At 37.7% G+C, this 8,491-nt stretch overlaps 1 pseudogene across 1 annotated transcript in view; it reads right to left on the minus strand.

Annotated features, from left to right (window-relative positions):
- LOC146969478 (interferon-induced very large GTPase 1-like) overlaps positions 1–6,118 on the minus strand; it is an 11,031-nt pseudogene extending 4,913 nt beyond the window's left edge. Inside the window, exons 1-5 of the transcript XR_015038195.1 lie at positions 6,060–6,118; positions 5,841–5,919; positions 5,414–5,677; positions 4,961–5,218; positions 3–49 (exon numbers count right to left, since the gene is read on the minus strand). The product of XR_015038195.1 is annotated as an interferon-induced very large GTPase 1-like (transcript). The remainder of the gene's footprint in view (positions 1–2; positions 50–4,960; positions 5,219–5,413; positions 5,678–5,840; positions 5,920–6,059) is intronic.
- Between the last annotated feature and the right edge of the window lie 2,373 nt (positions 6,119–8,491).

Below are 8,491 nucleotides of genomic sequence, written 5' to 3' on the forward strand. Positions count from 1 at the left end.
AAGTATTGCAACAACCCCAGTTCTTCCAGTAACCTCTCCAGGACGGTCTCTGTAAATTAAAGAAAAAAGGAAAGTAATTTCTGTTTTTTCAATCTTCTCCAGCATGGAGCACTATGAAACAGTTTTTTTTGTTTTAGTTTTTTTTAATTGTTGAGTCCCCATTGTGTTTACACATGAAGACATTAACCCATTTAATCCCAAATTTTTCCCAGACATGAAAATATCCAAACCATGTGCCATTAGCAACTCTTTGAAATAATCAATCATTATTTTTTTTAATTTTCATGGAAAAATAGGAGAAAAAGTGTGTTTTATAGTCGGTCACAATTGTGACCGGTGGGATAATATGTATACTAATTTTACATATCCATCATAGCTATCAAATTGCTTATATTCCAGCCCAATTTTAACTGGGCTGTACTACAGAACTCTTTTTTTACTGTTACCAGTGCCAGCATACATAACAGATGCTTGTGTGCTTTATCACATGTTAGTGTGGCTATTTTACATATCAAAAACATGTAGAACGACTAAAAGCAAAAACGAAAAGACGCCTATCAACATTGCCATTGTCACTTTTGTGAAAAATTTAAGACATGCATATTGTAACTTTGTTATTGGATTTACAGTGTGTTACAGTTAGTTCAATATTGCTTTTGTGTACTTTTCATTTCACCATTGTAAATGTACATTTTTAATGCAATATTGACTTATTGACCTAGGGGTCACTCAGAATACCCTGCATAACCTCAGTCTTACTTTTGTCAGGTTCAAATGTAATTTCAAAAGACATAAAACCAACATGACTACAAAATACACATTTTAACAAATTTGATGCAAGTTTCTAAAATAGTTTTTTAAGAAAATCCATGAATTGCTCATCTTGCCAACCCTTATTTGTCACTGGACCCATGTATGAGACCTCCTTCCTACAACATCTCTGTAGAAGAGGTGGCTGCTTATGAGTGCATTGAGGGACCATGTAAAGGTGGGCCCCCACCACTTCTTGGACCTGATTAAGATATGACACCTTATAAAGTTTGTTTGAATGTTTAGATTTTATTTTTGACCACCTGCAACCTGCACCTGCTGCTTGGTTGGAACAGACCCCTGCCGCCGCGCGGCCCTTTGTGGGAAGGTTTGCCATAGCTGCTCATGTGGGTATAGGGATTTGCCTCTTCACCAACAGTGGGTGGAAGTGGGGTGGTGAGAGGGAAGTTATCATCCTAATAACATTGTTTCTTATATAATCTTTTTTGCCTAACTTTCATTCAACAGCCTGGCTGGCAATTGGCCAGTCTCGCCCTTATAGTCCATATCACAGTCACTGGGGACAACATCTATTTCACTTTGAGAGATAGGTTAACTGAAATGCTTTAGGGTCTGTAAAGTCCAACATATACTGTGTTTGATTCAAATTTAAATAATAATAATAAAAAAAGAAAGTTTTTAAAAAGTAGAAAGTTAGCTACTTACACTGTGTTATCCCACCGGTCACTATTGTTGCCGTCAACAATTTTACTCATGCTGTGACCACACTAAACACAGTTGAGTGATTGTAGATGCATATATCAATACTAGACACCTTAAAGATGATGTGTGCCAAAAATCTTTCTCTTATCTTTATGTCAACCTTCTTTACTGACCTTCTTTGTTGAGGCTTTGATGCAGCCATCTTCCTCGGATGGTGCAACCAGGAAGGAATCAGCTCTGATCATGTGACAATTTACACTAAACATGTGAAACTGCACATATGTGATCAGAAGGGTTTCTTGCTTCAATATTTTTTGGAAATATGTTAATACTCCATTTACTAACATTTTTAGGGCCTTTCAACTGGAAATATTTTTTACGGTCACTTTTGTGACCGATGGGATTAAATGGGTTAATGGATCCATTCATGCTAGTGGCATGATTTATAGCACTGCCAGATTCATACTGGTTACAGATAACCCGTCATACAGTTTTGAGAGGACCCAGGCAAATTATATATCAAAATGCGTGGTTTCATCGCAATCGGGATGCCATTACTTTTCTCTACAGAATACAAAATTATAGAATATAAAAATGCAAAAATTTCCTCAGAGAATGAATGGGAGGAGGTCAAAAATGAACAAATTATTGGACTTTTACGTCTACTGCTCTGTCATAGTTTCACCTAGAGAAATGTAGACACAAGTCTTGTCTATTGGTGCATTAATCCACCTGTTGATAGGTCATATAGTTTTTTTTATCAATCATTGTTCAGTGACCATGATCATTTTTGGAGAAATGTTGAGATTATAATGGGTGTGTAGGAATGTTCTGGTTAGCGTGAGTGACTTTTCTCTTTCCACGCTCCTCCTGGCACATAAATTACACTGTACGCACCAGGGGTCGCGTTAACCAAATATTTCCCATCATTGGCTTATCTTTGTCTCATATTAAAGTTTGTTTGATGATCTTAAACATTTAGGTGTGACAAATATGCAAAAAAAAAGAAATCAGGAAGGGGGCAAATACTTTTCAACAGCACTAGTTGCAGTGACTGCGTTGCCTTCCAAAAAATAGGGTCTATTAGTTGCTAATTATCTTTGGTATTAGATAAGTATTGTGGCTGTATGAAAAACTGTAAAGATTACTGTATGATGTTAATTCTATTTCTGTTTGCCTCTAATCTGTCATATGGGAAACATGTCTAGTTTTAGGAGGCATCAGTTATTATTCTCGTTGTTGACTCCATGTTGACACTTGGCAGTGCCCCGTTTGTATCTTGATTTAGGCCAGTTTGTGTGCATCTGACAGCAATTTAGTACATATTGGTCAGTTCAGTAAGTACAGTGCTTCTTCTCTGGAGGATGGTGTGGCGAGCTGTTAATCCACTGCTGTTTCTTCTTTCTCCTTCTGCTTTAAATACTGTTGGACTGGTATATGCTTTTGTTGGTTGAGGACCAATATAATTGTTAATTTGCAAGTTTTTGACTCTAGTTTGCCTTTGCCGATGTCACTTACCATACTTTTGCCAACCTACACTGTTTTCAGTGTGCACAAGAGTAAATATATCTGAACAATAGAATTAAGATTTAAAGTAGTAGACTCTGTCCTCAGTATACCATGTTTATAAAGGTAAAAATCTTTTTGTTTTCCTCAAGCCACTAAAATGTCAAAATGTTCAGGATCATGGAGCTGATGATGAATTACAGTAGCTCAACTGGTTCATGCTGTTAGAAAGAAAATACCTATATTCTAGTTGTAAAATCAGTGCTCTGCTAAACATCATGAACATGATTTCTGTGTTATGTTTTCTAGGTGACTGTCACAAGAAGAAAGGGCCCGCCTAGTCCACACGAGCCCGGGTATTTTTGAAACCGTGAACATATGTTCCCGGTTGTATGTCCTGTCCACATGCAACCGTGCTTTTGGAACCCTGAAACCGTGGTTTTTTGAAACCGGAGTCCAGGGTGGGGTTTTCAGCCGGGGTTGGTTTCACCGGGTGCGTGTGGACACTGCAACCGTGATTGTTTTACTCGTTTACGTCATAGCTGCACACGTGCTGATGTAAACACTGCCAGCCCGCAGAGGTTGTTTGCAGCGGTTTGCAGGTGAGCTCGCAAAAATGGAGGTGACAAAGTGGATTTTTATCACTTTTTATTTTATTTTTTTTATTTTTTTTACATCATCTAAATGCTAGGCTATTTGTATAGTTTTTCGATGAGAAAAATATAACGAAACGGTCGTCAGGACGATCCTCTTGTCAGCTCCAAACTCACCCTCAATCACAGACCACAGCTGGTTTCCACACAGCATCATTTACAGTAACAAGTGACGCTACAGATCAGCTGTTTTTAAAATGACAGAACTACTACAGTAGCGCTGCAGTTTCTTATTCCCCACCTTGTTTGATTGAGAGTTTTTCGGGATGATTTTCATGAATGAACAGGCAATAGCCTATGTCCCGGGTACGACGGGAGAGGGGGGGGTGTCGCGCTGCTGTCATGCAGTGATAAAAAGAGCCTATGCGGAGATGAGGAACGAGCCAAAAGCCGAAAATGTATCCGTGACGTCCGCGGTCGATAAGTGGATATGATGTTTCATTCATCCATGTTTTGACAGACAACACAACAGCCAGTGATAAAGAGTTGCGCCGCACCGACAGACAGTCATGTGGCTCAGCAGCCAGGTGATGCACACAGCACAACAACACAGCACAGCACACAACAACACACAGCACAAGAGTCAAGACACAGCGCAGCAACATGTGCAGGCTGCTGCAGCAGTGCACGTCAAAGGGACATCGCCGAAAATAAAATAAATAGGCTACACATTTTTATTAAATTAATTAATATTTAATTGTTGGACTTGGAGTCTGTGAAATAAAGCTATAGTTTTGAAATGGTTTTTGCGCATGTTTACATCCATAAAATGACCAAAAATGAACACTATAAGCGGATTTCTTGATAACGAATTATTTAAACAGCATTTGTATAGAAATGATTCAGTCCCAAGCCTTTTGATCCAAGCGGTTTCCACTGTATTTTGATTGGTTAAAACAGCCTTCCACACGTGCATTGCGTCACTTGGTAGCGGATTTCACGGTTGCGTGTGTACGGAGTGTTTTTATTACACCACTGGTGTGGACGCGAAGCAAAACTCCGGTTTCAAAAATACCCGGGCTCGTGTGGATAAGGCTGTGGCTCTGAAATAGCCCCAAGCAATGCAGGAACTTCATATTGAGGAGATTATGGTCCTGCTGTTCATGCCTATTTTGGACAGCAGGGGGAGAAGTTTCACCATTTTAAGGGCTGTGCTTGTTGCTGGGATGTTAGGAAGAACCAGGAAAGAGTTGCAACATTTGCTTTTAATCTGTTGCAGAATAAGGTTATCAGTTTGGGTAGGCTATTTCCTCTATCTTGATTCATGCAATGTGATTTATTATAAGGATTGTATCATTATTTCACTATGGTGTTTTTGTTTTCCTTACTTGTGCAGACAGTTACAGTTGACTTGCTTATTCTCTCATTCTTCAGTTGTGTAGAAACATGGAGAGAGTAACACACTCCTGGCTTCAGGCCGCCAAAGGTTACAGTATTTGCATCTGTTTCCAACTCCTGCACAGTTTCTCCCTCAGTGCAACAAGTGACAATGTAGCTCTGCACTTCACCAGCAGGAGTGTCCCACTGCAGAGACAGAGACTCACTGCTGACATCAGAGACTGTTACCCTCCCAGGAGGGACAGGCTCTGTGAGAATAAAAAAAATAATTTAAAAATTCTATATTTGGCAGTAGTTAGTTTGACAGTGTAATAACTGCAAAATGTGAACAAAAAAATCACCTTTTTATACTAAATACAGTTGACCTCAGTGTAAGAAGTACATATACAGTATTTCTGCTAAATAATTTTAATATGGGCTGCATTAAATTATTTTACATTTACCTGTACAGACAGAGGCAGAGACTGCTTCACTTTGACTTCCATTTTCTGCTATCCTGGTGATGCAGAAAGTATATTCAGTCCCAGGATTCAGTCCCTCTACATCCACAGTGTTGGAGTCTTCTCTGACCACACTGCCTCTTTGTGTTTCACAGAAGTAATCAATTTGAAGTTTATACTGATCAGAGGAATCAGTGGGTGTCAGGCCAAGAGAAACAGTCTCAGTGCCAGAACAGAGAATTGTTACTTCTGGTGGTGGCGGAACATCTGTCATAGAGAAGAGATACACATGTCAATGTCTCCACATTCCAACATGGCTGTACTCCAACAGTATGGACAGTTTCTTGACTCCTAAACATTGTAGTATTTATTTCTATGAAACAACACGTAAAGCTTCAGGCTACACTTTATTTTGATCATTCTCACGTACAGTCAGACAGTGGTGCTGCAGCAGACTCTCCCTCCTCACAATAAAGCTCGAGGAAGTTGTCAGGTGCATCATAGAAGTCCTTATAACGATAATTGAGAAAAGTAAGCATGTTTAATATAACAAATTAGTTCATCACTAACAAAACCATATTCACTGGCTCTGTATGTCATTTTCTTGTACAGTAGTACGAATGTTTTTTTGTTGTTGTTTTTTTTTTACCTCCTCCTCCTGTGAGTTATCCATTGTGGGTGCACTCTCAGTCATCTCACACGTGGTCCAGATTATCCTCTCTGCTTCTCACAAGTAAGAGCAACAACAAACAAGCTTATACTTTAACTTTGGAAAGCCATGCAGCCAAAAACCTATCCATAACCAGATGGAAACAGAATGCAAAGTAATTCATATTAAAAGAGGAACAGTTGTCACACTCTACATGTAGTATCCCCCTCAGAAATGTTGTTGAGTATAATGTTAACCAACATAAAATGGAAATACTCGAGAAAAGTTCTTCATATTGTATTTAACTGAGCATCAAGACGAGAGATTCACTGTATTATTCTGTGTTGCTGAAAAATGCAATGGAACAGTGACTTACCTTTTGTTGTTGTCCAATCCAAAACAGTATCATCCTTTTATCCAGGACTTTATATCACCTCTACAATATGTACAATGGTGTATCAGGTTAAGAATTTGGCCTGAACATTAAGTACCACACCTTGTAAATGACAATGCAAAATTTCCAGCCTCTTCTTTTATACTGCTGCATGGAGGCATGTTAAGTTTCATTTCCCAGAGAGGACATGGTGTTCCGGGAAAACAAAACTTAACTGTGATCAGATCATCAGGAAATATCACTAGTTCAACTCCCAACCAGGACACTCCTGCATGTCTGCTCCCCCATGCCCTACCTCCTAAAAATATATATTTTAAAAAACGAAAATACTGGATTACAACTTTTTTTATTATAACTTAGATTTTTCAGAATATTACAGATGACTGACACACATAAAAGGCTTTATTTTTTCAAGGGAATAATCTACGATAGATTAGTGCAAGTAACCATTACAATTTAAGTTTGCTTCTGAAGTACATTATATGCGGTCACATACAGTACTTCATCTGTGGCACAGATTATTGGAGTTGTCAGTTTATTTAAATGCAAATAAGAGATAAGAAGGGGCAAGGACTTTGGAGGAGTGCCTGCAACAGTACAACACTTGAGTTGTAAAGACCATCTCTGGCCAGAGCAAGGACGGCGGGAGTGGCCGATGATCTGTTGAACTTTAAACTTTATTATTAGTAGACTCCAGGTCCATTTCAAAAGAAGCAAACACCCAAGCACACATGAAAAGCCAGTCATACCAGTTTAACCAGATAGCTCACTGGTATCACAGTACTGAGACCAGAATTAGATAACACCATTATGACAGCATTATGTGAGCTATTCAGTCAGGAAAGAAATTACTTCTGAACAGAGCATGAAACGACTCAACTTGTACATTACAAAACAACTTACTTGCACTGAACCACTTTGGTTTTCTAAGCAAAATATGCAAACAATAATTAGATAATTAGGCAAGAGGAAGCTTGCCTTTTTAAACTTAACCCACAAAGGGGCAGTATATAGAGGGGCACAGTAGGCTCTGCAGAGATTCACTTTCAACAATATCAAAACACCAGTCATTATCAGACATTTAATTTGTCTTAAAACAAACTGGTAACACTTGCCCTGACAAATACAGTAACATAATGCCATCATAAGGTCCTTGCAGGTTGATAGTAAAAAAAAAAGAAGATGATTATTATTATTATTATTATTATTATTATTATTATTATTATTATTATTATTGTTATTATTATTATTATTTTCATTATTATTATTATTTCAAAGTAAAGTTATTATACACTGTATGCTCTGATCTGGGAAAAAATAAAGACATATAGCCAGACTGCTGATTGTGTTTCTTTATTACGACAGTTATTAGGAGAGTAATGTAGACATGTTGACAATATCACTCGCTGACAGTTTAAATGGCTCTTTTATTTTAAAACAGATAACTTACTGATGAAGAAAAATTATCCAGAATAGCCGCAAACCTAATGTATACTGTAAAGCTCACATCAAAGTATAAAAGTTAACATAACTGCACTTCTAACATAAAGCGTTTGAAAAATGTAAAATGATAAACATCAATAAAGCATAAGGTAAAGGAATATCTATATTATTTATCACAAAATGTAAAATGTGGTTTTGATGACTGTAGTTTGCAATAGTTGAATGGAAAAAGGCATAAGAGTATGTCAGCTATCTCTTATAGCTTGTCATTTTGCATATACCTATATGTTAAAATCAAAATATCCCCCAAAAAAGAAAGAAGAAGGTCACACTGACAATGTTTACTCAAAATGAGGAAAAAAAGAAAATAATATGTTACACAATTATTGGTATTTTCTCAAGTTGCAAATGGTAATACAATCCTTGATTAAACTGGCTGAACTCACAACATAAGGTATTACTATGACGAAGTGTCAGCCAAAGTTCTCAACTGAAGTTAAATGACTCTTTCAGACTGGCCTCTCTGCCTGCTCTAATGCTCTAATATTCCTCCAACTTGAAGGAATTTCAGCAGGCTTATGCTTAGGCAAACTTG

The sequence above is a fragment of the Trachurus japonicus genome, chromosome 18 (genome assembly GCF_045865225.1).
Source record: "Trachurus japonicus isolate A0001 chromosome 18, Traja_1.0".
Classification (NCBI taxonomy): Eukaryota; Metazoa; Chordata; class Actinopteri; order Carangiformes; family Carangidae; genus Trachurus; species Trachurus japonicus.